Raw genomic sequence first — 12,637 nt, 5'->3', positions numbered from 1 at the left:
TGACCTTCTTCTTGAAAAATGCTTTACCTTCATGCTATATCTCTTCGGCCCCTACTTGTTCTTTATTTTAAATTTATTTGTTATTTTTTAATTTCAAAGTAAGATATGTGCAGTGTGCATAGGAATTTGTTCCTAGTAATTTTCAACTCTATAGTCCAGCCCTCCTATGGTTTGAGGGCCAATGAACAGACCCTCTGTTTAAGAAGTTTGAGGACCCCTGCTCAGAACTAGAGCTCTATCTAGCATTTTAGGACTCTCCCTTGGCTATTTTTATGTGCAGTGCTACTCCAGGCTCAAACATATTTAAGCTTGGTTATAATGGATGGTTTATACACCCGTCATTTGAAGATGTAAGAATGTGACACATTATGCTATTTAGATTGAAAATATTTATTCATAACCTCTAGGTTCTATATTTCAGTGATTTCGAGGCTTACCTTAACCATCAGGTAGCTGATTGCATTGTGGTAGAATCTAATTGTTTTCACTGAGAATTATGTTATTTAAGCTGTGAAGTGAATTTTTATGTCAAATACCACAAAGTCCTCCTATACTGACTTTGATAGCTTCTCTGAGGTGCTTTATAAATGCAACTAGAGGGGCCGGAGAGATAGCATGGAGGTAAGACATTTGCCTTGCATGCAGAATGTCGGTTGTTCGAATCCCGGCATCCATATGGTCCCCTGAGCCTGCCAGGAGTGATTTCTGAGCATAGAGCCAGGAGTAACCCCTGTGCATTGCCGGGTGTGACCCAAAAACTAAAAATTAAAGTGCAACTAGACATATTATAAAAATATATCAAAGGAATCTAACTTAAATTCTTTTACTAGGACTTTGGATGTGTATTTTCACTCAGGAGTGAAATGCAGGTTATAAGTACACAGATATAAGCTCATGAAACTTTAGGAATCTTTAAGAATGAGGGGTAAGGAAAGAGCTCAAAGTTGTGGAACACATACCAAGCATGTACAAGACCCCAAATTTAATCTCTGATATGATATGCTTCTCCTCTAATTCTGCAGAGACTTATGGGGATGGCACCACTAAGGGAGACTATCATTTAAGAGAGGGTGGGAAGGAGAGAGAGAGAGAATAATGGTCTAGAAGAAATGCCATTTATTTCGATATATACAAACAAGCCTATGACTAAATTTTCAACAGATGGGCTTTTTATCCCTTTCTAAGGATGTTAGAAATGATCGTCTTTGATCATTCAGAAAATCCATTCACTTTTTCCAGGGTGAGAATCGCTTTTTGTATCTTCACCCTCATTTTGATATGATTCATACCTAACCCCAAAATTATGCTCTTTTTTCCCCCCCTTTTTTCTCTGTGCCTTTTACTGTCTTCTATTCCAATAGGCAGTCAGCCTCCTATTCTTGTTTACTGGCCTACCTCAAGGATTCGGTGGTCTGCCATAATCTGCCTTTCTGCTCCTTTCATTCTATCTCCATTCTATCTCTGTCTCTCCATCCCTCTGTATCTCTTTGACCCTACCTCTGTGCCTCTCGCTCCTGTATCTCCCATTCCACCCTGTTACCATCTCCACTACTTTTCTATCCAAATACTTCTTTAAATGAGAACCCTGCATGACACATGTCATCATATTTTCTCCTCCCCCTTTTCAGGGAGATGTAGAGGCAGGAATTTGGACTTGTGGCACATAATATGGCACAGACTCTGCAAGTGAATGTGGACTTGGTGTGCTCAAGCATCAATCACTGCTGTACAACCTTTCCGAAACTATCCCCAGGGCTTCACAGCCTACATTTAAGAAAGAAGACTCTTGGCTCCAGTGGGGATTTCGGTATTTTGGGTAGAATGGAGCAGTGGGAGTGGGGGAGCTGGAGCTGGAGCATTAGGGAGTTTGCCTCGCATGCTGCCAATCCTGGTTTGATCCCCAGTATCCCATATGGTCCCCTGAGTCTGTCAGGAGTAATTTCTCAGCACAGAGCCAGAAGGAGTCATTGAGTGCCACTGGGTGTGGCCCAAAAGCCAAAAGAAATAAAAAAAAATGGAGCTGGGTTGCAAACATTTTTATTCATCTTTGCTCTCAATTGAAAAGTTTTAGGACATTAGCATATTTGGCTTGTATTTTTTTGGGGGGTGCCGGGATTTGAACCAATGACCTTCTGCATGAAAGACAAAAGTCTTACCTCCATGCTATCTCTCCGGCTCCTTGGCTTGTATTTTTAATGTTTCTGCTGTGTATTTTACTTTGGTTTGGTGTTGGTTTGGGTTTTTGGGTCACACACGGTGGCGCTCAGGGGTTACTCCTGGCTCTGCATTCAGAAATTGCCCCTGGCAAGCTCAGGGGACCATATAGGTGTCCCGGAATCAAACCAGAGTCCACCTGTGGTTGGCTGCTGCAAGGTACACACCCTCTCGCTATGCTATATCACTCTAGCTCCTCAGCTGTGTTTTTTTTTTAATTATTCTGTTGACTGTCACCTGACTTTAATTTAATAAGTAATAGCTATTTTTCCTTTTTTGTTTACAGCTAGATCTGGCTTCACTTGTTCAGTTAGTGAGTTAGTTGTTCTGGTCTGATCTTTTAGAACACAGTTAGGAAGATGGTTTTTAAGAGGCCAGAAATGAATTGGTTAAAGAGTCATAGGGCTCAAGAGCATTATATCCATAGCATTATTGAAAATTAGTAGCTAACTAGGGTTGTGTAAAGATTATCCATTGACTTTTTTTCATCTTTATTTAAACACCGTGATTACAAATATGATTGTAGTTGTATGATTTCAGTCATGTAAAGAATACCCCCTTACCAGTGCAACATTCCCATCACCAATGTCCCAAATGAGACCATCATCCCTAAGGTAATGACATCCAGCCTGGTTGCCTCTCTGATGGAATATAAGATACGAAGATGTGAAATCTTCTGTTTCTTCCTTGTTGACAGAACTGCCTTGTTTCTCTTCCCCCACACAGCTCCACACACTTTTTTGCAACATGCCCATTGCAATTTCTCAAACTCCCACATGGAACCATTCTTGAAACGTTTCTGTAGCTGCAGAAAGCCATATTTTTGCTTTGTCAGGAAAGACACTTTCCTTTAATATAGTTGAAGCATGTATCCCATTTTGCAGTTACCCTGCCACAGTTATTTATGGCATCAGTTTTCCTTCCTAAAGTTTTGGAGCCAGAGGACTCACCAGGAAGGTGGATCCAGAGGACTCGGCTTTCATGGCCCCGCAAATTGGCACCGACAGTAATTTATCTTCCTTTATTTCCCTGGTTTCTACCCCAGTCTGCCTGCACTTTCGAGCTCCTTTCTTGCTTTCTCTCTCTATCTGCCGAATCGCCTCCACTCTGATGTGCTGCTAGGGCATGAGATTCTTTTCAGCCCTCTTTCTGCCTCATACTTTATTCTTTCAGGCTGCTGCAAAATAAACAGAAACTTAAGGACAGGCAGGTAAATCTGTGGACATTTTTCATTTTGAGTTTTGGAGAGCTGATAAAATAACACTGAGCCTAATAATGTATGTTCAAACAAATAGAATTGGTGTGGATTGGAATTGGAAATAGAAAATAAAAACAACTAAACATTATTCAGTGACCCTACTCTATCACCTATCCACTTTCTTTTTTAGATTTATCTCCTACTCAACTTCCTGTACAACTTTTCTCAAGAATCCTGATAATTATTGAACTGTCCATTCAACTAAGCCTGACCCTGTCCACGGTGCCCTTATCTGGTCCAACTTGTTTCCTCTCCTGTCCATCGGCAAGGGGAGACAGGGGTTATTTTCTTGGTCACTCTTCCTAGTCTGCAGTTAGAGAATCGCTTCCCATGGCTCTTAATCATACATTGTGTCTCTAATAAGGATCTCTTGTGATGAGGACTCAGCGCCTTTCAGTCAGCAGCTGTAGCAGCCCCACAGCTACAGAAGCATAGAATTTATGCAGAACTTTATCATTTGCATAGCCCTTTGATCTGCTCTCTCATCTGGTTTTCAAAACTGCTCTGTTAAGTTGGTGATATTATTATCTCACAGAGAGATCTTTAGAGGCCTTGGTCCCAGCTAAGTGACTTGCTGTGAAGGAGAGCCTTTGGTCATAAATTATTAAAAATATATTGTTTTTATAAAGAAATGCAGGCATTATAAAAGGCTATAACTAACCAACCTATATATATATATATATATATATATATATATATATATAAGATGTTAAGCGTTTAAACACTTGATATTAATGAAAACTTCCTTGAAAAACTCATAGGAAGATCAGAAACTTTGATCACGGGCCCTGAGAGATAGCACAGCGGTGTTTGCCTTGCAAGCAGCCGATCCAGGACCAAAGGTGGTTGGTTTGAATCCCGGTGTCCCATATGGTCCCCCGTGCCTGCCAGGAGCTATTTCTGAGCAGACAGCCAGGAGTAACCCCTGAGCACCGCCGGGTGTGGCCCAATAACAAAAAAAGAAAAAAAAAGAAAACTTTGATCACTAAAATTATGGTAACTTTTATAAAATTATATCGAAGTTGGGCACTTAATGAGACTTACTATAAAGTTAATTCTGCATTACTATTTTAAAATAATATTAGATATTTCTTTTAAATAATTGTTTACATGTATTATTTCAGTGTCTTGATATTTCTAGTAGATGAAGAGTTTAACTATTTTATTTTTAAAAATATGGAACGCTTCACGAATTTGCATGTCATCCTTGCGCAGGGGCCATGCTAATTTTCTCTGTATCATTCCAATTTTAGTCTATGTGTTGCCGAAGTGAGTGTGAGTTTATTTTAATCAGGAAAAAAAATCTCCAGGACTGCATCTTAATATAATAGCTAGCATTTATAATATAATTTTATTTTGATCATAGTGGCTTACATATTGTTGACAATAATATTTTAGGTACATATTAAAATAAAATCAGGGGAATTCCCATCACCAAATTGTCCTCCCTCCACTTCCATTCCCGTCCTACCTCCTATATCCTCCTCCCTCCCCCCTGGGGCTGCTAGAATACGTGGTCCCCTCTGTGCCTAGCTTACTACTTAGTGGTCTTACACCTGTTTGGTCTTGGTGCCTCCCTTATTTCCCCCTCTAACTGGGAGGCGGGACTAGATAGTTCAAGTTATGTGGTTTTGTTTGAAGAAGAGAAAATTAATAAACTGGGGTAAAAATCAAATACACCAAAAATGGGTGGAGTCCTTCTAGAGACTCTCATCATCGGTTTGAGAGACAAAGGGGAAAAAGAAGGTGAAACACCCCAACAGTACAAAAAGAAGTGTCAAATAAAATATCCAGTGAGCACTCCAACAATAAAGATAAGCACCACATAAAAGCCATGCTTTTGAGATAAAAAACATGGCAGAGCACATAAAGAAAAGAAAAGAAGAAAAAAATAAATATAAATGGAGACAACTTCAATAACCACACCAAAACAAAGAAAATGACAAAAACTAGATAAATAAATAAAAAAAATTGTTTTGTGCTTTTTGCCTTTCTTTTTTCCCTCCTGCACAGGCACAGTAAATATTGGGGTCATTCGAAAAGGAATTCCCTTGGCCTAAGAGATACAGGGTTTCTCCACCCTTGGAATATATTGTCATGCGATTAACTATAGACTCCATTCAGGTTCATTTACTCTCCCCTTGGTACTTTCGTGGTGTTTGGAAGACTTCTGCTCCATCCTGGGTGATAAAATCAGACCTCTGTATCTAGAGATCTCAGTATCTGCACAGGTCCAGGAGTAGGACTTATGATGAAGTCTTTCTTTGTGGTTCTAGAAGTTCTGTTCCCTCAGTGTCATTTTAATCTGTCTTCTGTGGTTGGTGGTCTTGGTCTTTGTGCTGATCCTAAGATGGAGCCTGGGATAGCGTTTTTTGTTATGTTTCCAGAAGACCCATTATGTTGCAATTGTCTCAGACAGACCTTTGGAACTAGAGATCGTGGTTGTTATGCAGGTTGTAATAGCTAGCATTTATAAACAGCTTACTCTTTGTCAGATGATTTCTGTGTTATTCTCTAAAACTTCCAAAAATCATTGAGAAAGTTATTTCTGTATCACTATATTGCTGTCCTCATTTTAGAAATGATAAAAGTTAAGTTTGGAGAGCTTACCTTTCTTAAGCTGAATGACTGCAGCTAGTAAGTGTTGGGGCAAGAATTCAAACTCTGTACTCCAAGAATCAGGAGCCCTGAATATAGTCATAATACATGACATCATGTTTGGTTTTGGTTTAGAGTCCACACCCAGCAAGTGCCCACGGGTTGTTCCTGACTCTGTGCTTGGAAACTGCTGTTGATAGTACATAGGTAGCATATGTGGCTCTAGGGATCAAACCTGGAACGCCTGATATGAAGTATGCAGGCAGCTTATTCAGAGTTCTCTGACCTCATCATATAATTGACTCAGCTGTCTGAATCTTTGTGGGAGGCTGGCTAAAACCTGCCAGAATCCCTGTCAATGAGATGCACAACTGTGCAACAGGCAGGAAAATGACTTGCTAGCACTTCAGGAGAAGGGGGACAGGCAAAAAGCCACGGGTGGTATCAGGTGCAAATGGAGACCATGTCATCTCCCATCATGCATTGCAAGGAAAATATCTACCTAGTTTTGGAAAGAATTCATTGAAGAAAAAAATGTAAGAATGGTTATGACATGCCAGCTTCTCTAACACAAGGACTGAAGTAACAGGGCCAGGAAGAGGTTTTTAGGAACTCTGATAGCAGGGATTCAGTAGTGATTTGTGCTGCAAAGTTTTGGTAGTAGCAGAATACAACAAAAATGTAGCCATATATCCAGGCTTTATGGAAGTCAATATGAAAATTCCTTTAAAAATACCTGGAAATTGAACTCCCTTATGATCCAGCTATACCACTCCTAGGGATATACCCTAGGAACACAATAACACAACACAAAAATGCCTTCTGCATACCTATATTCATTGCAGTGCTATTTACAATAGCCAGAATCTGGACACAAGCAAGATATCCTTCAACATAATGGCTAAATGAATGGTTAAAGAAACTGTGGTACATATTCACAATGGAATATTATGCAGCCATCAGGAGTGATGAAATCATGAAATTTTCATATACGTGGATGGATATAGAAACTATTATTCTTAGTGAAATAAGTCAGAGGGAGAGAGATAGGCACAGAATAATCTCAACCATCTATGGGATTTAAGAAAAAAAAAGAAGACATTATTGTACTAATAGCCAGAGACTATAGGGATGAGGGCTGGAGGAACCGGCTCATGATATGAAATTTACCACAAAGAGTGGTGAGTGCAGTCACAAAAATAACTACACTAAAAAAAAAAAAAGAAGAAGAAAAGAAAAATAACTATACTAACAACGACCATGACCATTTTAATTAGTGAGAGAAGTAGAATACCTATCTCGAATACAGGCAGGGAGTGTGGGAGGAGGGAGATGGGGGGCATTGAAGGTGGGAATACTGCACTGGTGAAGGGGGGGTGTTTTTTATGACTGAACCCAACTACAAACATGTAATCATGATACTTAAATAAAGTTATTATGAAAAAAAGAAAATAGAATACTGACAGGCTTGTGAACCATATGGAATACTGGGGATCTAAACAGGGTCATCTATGTGCCAGGCGAAAGTCCTACCTGCTGTACTATTGCTCAGGCCCAAGCTGTTGAGTTTTAATAAAAGAAATGTAGCATTATCAAAGTGGTAAACATGAATTTAAGATTTCCACCCAGATCGCACAATACTAGGTTTTTATTTTTTTCCAGCCTTCAATGTGTGGTGCATAATCTATAGTGAAGATAATAGTTCAGGAAGGTCTCTCAGCATTAATCAGTTCTTTGACTTCCAAAATGACAGGTTCAAAGTAACCAGGGCAAGTCTGTTGTTTTATGAACTGATGGCAACTCTAAAATAGACTTAACAGAGAATGAGAAAGTATGAAAAATGGTATGAGACAACTGCAATCAGAAGTCACTTAACTGAAAAATCTATGATGTTTGGGAAAGGAGCCCCTCTCCATTATTGGTGGAAATGTCGCCTGTCTTATCAGGAAACAACATGAAGAGTTCTTGAAAAATTAAATATTGAAATTTATGTGGCCCAGTAATTCTACTTCTTAGAATCTATTCCCAAAGCATTAATTAGAGAAGACATTTGCTTTCCTATATTTATTGCAGCAGTCTTCACAATAGACAAGATCCAGTAGCAATTCAAGTGCCCAAGAAAAGATGAGTAGATAAAGAAACTGGTGTATGTACAAGTGGAATATTTCTCAGTTCTTAGAAAACTTAAAATTCTACTGTCTAGTGAGGCAAATCAAAGGATGCCAAATAGATACTAAGAGATCTCTGTCAGGTGAACTATAAAGAATCATAATAAGAAAATGAAAAACAGCCAGTGATACAAACTCTTGAAAATTGGCCTATAGAAATGAGTTTACTAATCCCTTCCTCACACCTATATTGATTGTCATGCTATTTACAATAGCCAGACTCTGGAAACATCCAAGATGTCCTTCAACAGATGAATGGTTAAAGAAACTGTGGTACATATGCACAATGGAATATTATGCAGCCGTCAGGAGAGATGACATTATGAACTTTTCCTATACATGAATGTACATGGAATTCATTATGCTGAGTGAAATAAGTCAGAGGGAGAGAGATATATGCAGAATAGTCTCCCTCATCTATGGGTTTTAAGAAAAATAAAAGACAGTTTTGCAATAATCCTCAGAGACAAAGAGGAGGGCTGGAAGGTCCAGCTCATGACATGAAGCTCACCTTAAAGAGTGGTGAGTGCAATTAGAGAAATAACTACACTGACAACTATCATAACAATGTGAATGAATGAGGGAAGTAGAAAGCCTGTCTAGAGTATAGGTGGGGTGAGGTGGGGAGGACGGAGATTTGGGACACTAGTGATGGGAATGCTGCACTGGTGAAGAGGGGTGTTCTTTACATGACTGAAACCCAACAATAATCATATTTGTAATCAAGGTGTTTAAATAAAGATATTAATAAAAATGAGTTTGCTAATGGTGGTGTGGAATTGGTTGGTAGGTTGAGAGGACACTTGGAGACAGTGGGTGGGGGAATTACTAATACTCTGGTACTGAGTGTGGTGAAACAACAGTATAGGACTTTCACATTACTATCAATAGTATTATAAACAGTAAATAGAAAAATTTATAAAAAAAAAACACAAAAGAGGGGAGCTACATAGAAACTTATTCCTTTTAAGTCCTCTCAAAATTTTACCTTAGGATAAAAGTGAGCTATAGAAATTATCTGGGATATTTCAGGAGTTTAACTACATTGAAATGACTCAGATTCCTAAGAAATAAAATCCCGAGTAGATAAGAGTGGTGCATAGTAAGAATTGTTCCTGTGGCAAGCAAGTCTTATCTTAAATTAATAAACAATCTTAAAAGTACATATTGAGCCCATTTTTGTCCTTTCCAGTCAGTCTTCTATTTTTATAAAAAGAATTGTAAAAAGAATATCGTGAGGATGAGGGAAGAGAGATATTGAATGTTTGAATGAAAAATATTACTCCTCTCCCTTGAAAAATCTGTAGTCATTATCAGAAAAAGTCATTGGCTTAGGTTCTCATTTTCAAAACACAGATTATTATGTTCAAGAAGATAGTTACTCTTTATATTTAAGTTCTATTTGTATGTGTTGGTGGTGAAAATCAAGTGTTTTCCTTTTCCAATGATTCTCAACACTGTATTGTATTTTTGTGTTCCTAGGATATTTCCCTAGGAGTGGAATAGCTGGATCATATGGGAGTTCAATTTCCAGTTTTTTGAGGAATCTCCATATTGTTTTCCCTAAAGGCTGGACTAGGCATCATTCCCACCAGCAGTGAATAAGAGTTCCTTTCTTTCCACATCCCCGCCAGCACTGATTGTCCTTGTTCTTTGTGATGTGTGCCAGTCTCTGTGGTGTGAGATGGTACCTCATTGTAGTTTTGATTTTCCTCACCCTGATGATTAGTGACGTGGAACATTTTTTCATGTGTCTTTTGACCATTTGATTCTTGACACTGCCTGCAGAGTAGAATTATCTTGGAGCTTTAAGGAACTCCTCATATTAATTCTCCATAGGAAATCCAGAAGACAGTTGATGCTACCTTCTTGTGCTAAGTGATAGGATCATGGAAAGTATCACTGATTACAAAGCAAAATGACAGGGGGGTGATGAGTGAAAATGCAGAGGGATATCCTCACTGGTCAAAGAAGGGAAGGCATATAGAATTTGTCATAACATTACAAGCACCTGATCAGCTCCATCTCATTTTCACTGTATCATGATTTTTTTACACTGGACTTCATTTTTTTCCTCACATGGCATCTATTTACCCTTGATTGGCATTAAAACCCTACTTTTCCTTGAAGGGGTTATCCCTCACTCTTCATATTGCAAGGCTGATAAGGCTGATAACTTGAACATGATAACTTGTCATGTAATGTAAGACTAGTCAATGATAACTCACATGTTCTGACTACTCTATGGTCAGTTCAGGAATGGGTACTTGCTCGTATTATTCCATGGAGCATGATTCTACCAGAACTTCTTTTTACTACAACAGTGGTGTGCTTTCTTAATAGCTATGGCAACTAAGAAGCAATTTAGGAAGATAGAAGGTTTTAATTCTGAATCCTCTTGATGGTGTTATGTTATAATCATCATCTTGATGCTATGGTGCAAAAGTAGAATTAAAAGTTATAAATAATTTCTTCACATCATTTAGTCACCTAGATATCAGCAGCCATTTGACCTTGACCTTTAGGTTATATTAGAAAATAATTTTCATTTTTTGCTTAAATCATTTCAGTTGGATTTCTGTCATTTGTAACATAAAGTTTTCTGATTAATTAGCTCTCAACTCTCAAAAGTCCAAACAAATGAAGGAAGCAGAATATTGATTCTAGAGACAAGGAGTCATAAAAAGGATATGTAATCCTTGAGAATCTGAGTCTTTGTTAAAATTTTCAACCCATTAGTGTCTCTGTTTAGCTGATAATATTCGCAATATCTCTAGTCAAGATAGATTTTATTTTTCCCTCTAGATATTTCTGGTTATAAAGCTAAACATAGTACCTCTTGAAGACATGTACAATTCTTACTATACTGAAAATCTACTTTTAGTACAAATTACTACATAAAATTAGTTGTGTGCTTATATATAATATCGTGATATCAATGATGTATATATATTCATAATGTATCATAATTGTGGCAAGAGCTCTGAGTGACTCATGAATAAGTATTTACCCAACACAAACCATGAAAATCCATGGAAAATCTATGGATACCAGAGTAATATTATTTATCCATGACTCAGAAAAGTTTAGCAGATGGTAGAGTAAAGGGATGGCAAAATATTAGAACATAGTAATTGGCATGAACTCAAACCAAGTTTGAAAAGAAAGAAGTGAAAATGGAAAATATTATACAGACCCTCAAGTTTTAAAACTTGTTAAATCTTGACGTTCTAGATGATTCAAAAATGAGGTTTACCTATAAGGCTAAGGAAATGTTAAAACCATTTATCTGTCTGGACATGGGCAGAGAACCTCTCACTTTTATTTGGCATGTGACATTAGTGTTAATGAACTGGGCTTTTGAGCAGCATTGGTTCTGCATTTAGATTAGCAGACATGGTGTAAATGGCACATAGTGTGTGCTAAATCAATGTTAGTTTTATTTAGAAGTAATATATAGATTATGTCATGTTAAGTGAAGTAAGTCAAGAGAAAGACAGATACTAGTTGTTTTGCTTATCTTTGGTACCTAGAATAATAAGGCAGGGAAAGGTAAAGTGTCAAAGAAGGGCAGGCATACCCTTGACCCTAGAGTATAGATATAAAAATGCAAAGGGAAGGAGAGAAATGCAGTGGGGGGATAAGAAATGAGGTTTAGGGCCCGGAGAGATAGCACAGCGGCATTTGCCTTGCAAGCAGCTGATCCAGGACCAAAGGTGGTTGGTTCGAATCCCAATGTCCCATATGGTCCCCTGTGCCTGCCAGGAGCTATTTCTGAGCAGACAGTCAGGAGTAACCCCTGAGCATCGCCGGGTGTGGCCCAAAAACCAAAAAAAAAAAAAAAAAAAAAAAAAGAAATGAGGTTTAAAGGTAATACAGTGGCAATGGTTAAGCTCCTTAGAGAGGTCAGTGGTGAAGAGGAAAACTACATCAGAACCTCTAAAACCAATAGTACTGTAAGCATGGGACTCAAAATACAATTAAACAAAAAATGAGCTTGTTAAGGAGGCATGAGTTAACCAAGGGATATTGGTGGAAATACTCTGACATATGGATTACTTGTAAGCCTGAAACACTGTTTTTAACACCTTTGTAAATCATGGTGCCTAAAAAAATTAAAGAAATAACTGACTCATAGCACTGAACAAATCAACATCTTTGGGTCCTAGCATTGACCGCTCCTATTGGCTGAGTATCATTAGGAGAATCTCCTGATTCCCCTAAACATTCTTTGGTAGTTCCTACCTCACAAAAAATAAAAGCATAGCTAATGTAAAATAAACTGGAGGGAGATCTCTAAGTCCCTAGAACCATATATGGTCAGCACCTGACACCATTAGTGAGCTCTAAGCACTGCTGGGCATGACCCCAAAACAAAACAAAACAAAACAAAACAAAA

The 12,637-nt window shown here is 38.2% G+C and overlaps 1 protein-coding gene and 1 non-coding gene across 2 annotated transcripts in view; one reads left to right on the top strand and one right to left on the bottom strand.

Annotated features, from left to right (window-relative positions):
• FMN1 (formin 1) overlaps positions 1 to 12,637 on the top strand; it is a 483,837-nt gene that overhangs the window by 96,556 nt on the left and 374,644 nt on the right. The window lies entirely within an intron of this gene.
• Positions 4,643 to 4,749, bottom strand: LOC126033091 (U6 spliceosomal RNA). The gene has a single exon (XR_007504246.1). It is a non-coding gene; the product is annotated as a U6 spliceosomal RNA (small nuclear RNA).

Source organism: Suncus etruscus, chromosome 16 (assembly GCF_024139225.1).
Source record: "Suncus etruscus isolate mSunEtr1 chromosome 16, mSunEtr1.pri.cur, whole genome shotgun sequence".
Taxonomy (NCBI): Eukaryota; Metazoa; Chordata; class Mammalia; order Eulipotyphla; family Soricidae; genus Suncus; species Suncus etruscus.
This window is presented reverse-complemented; position numbering and strand designations above follow the sequence as displayed.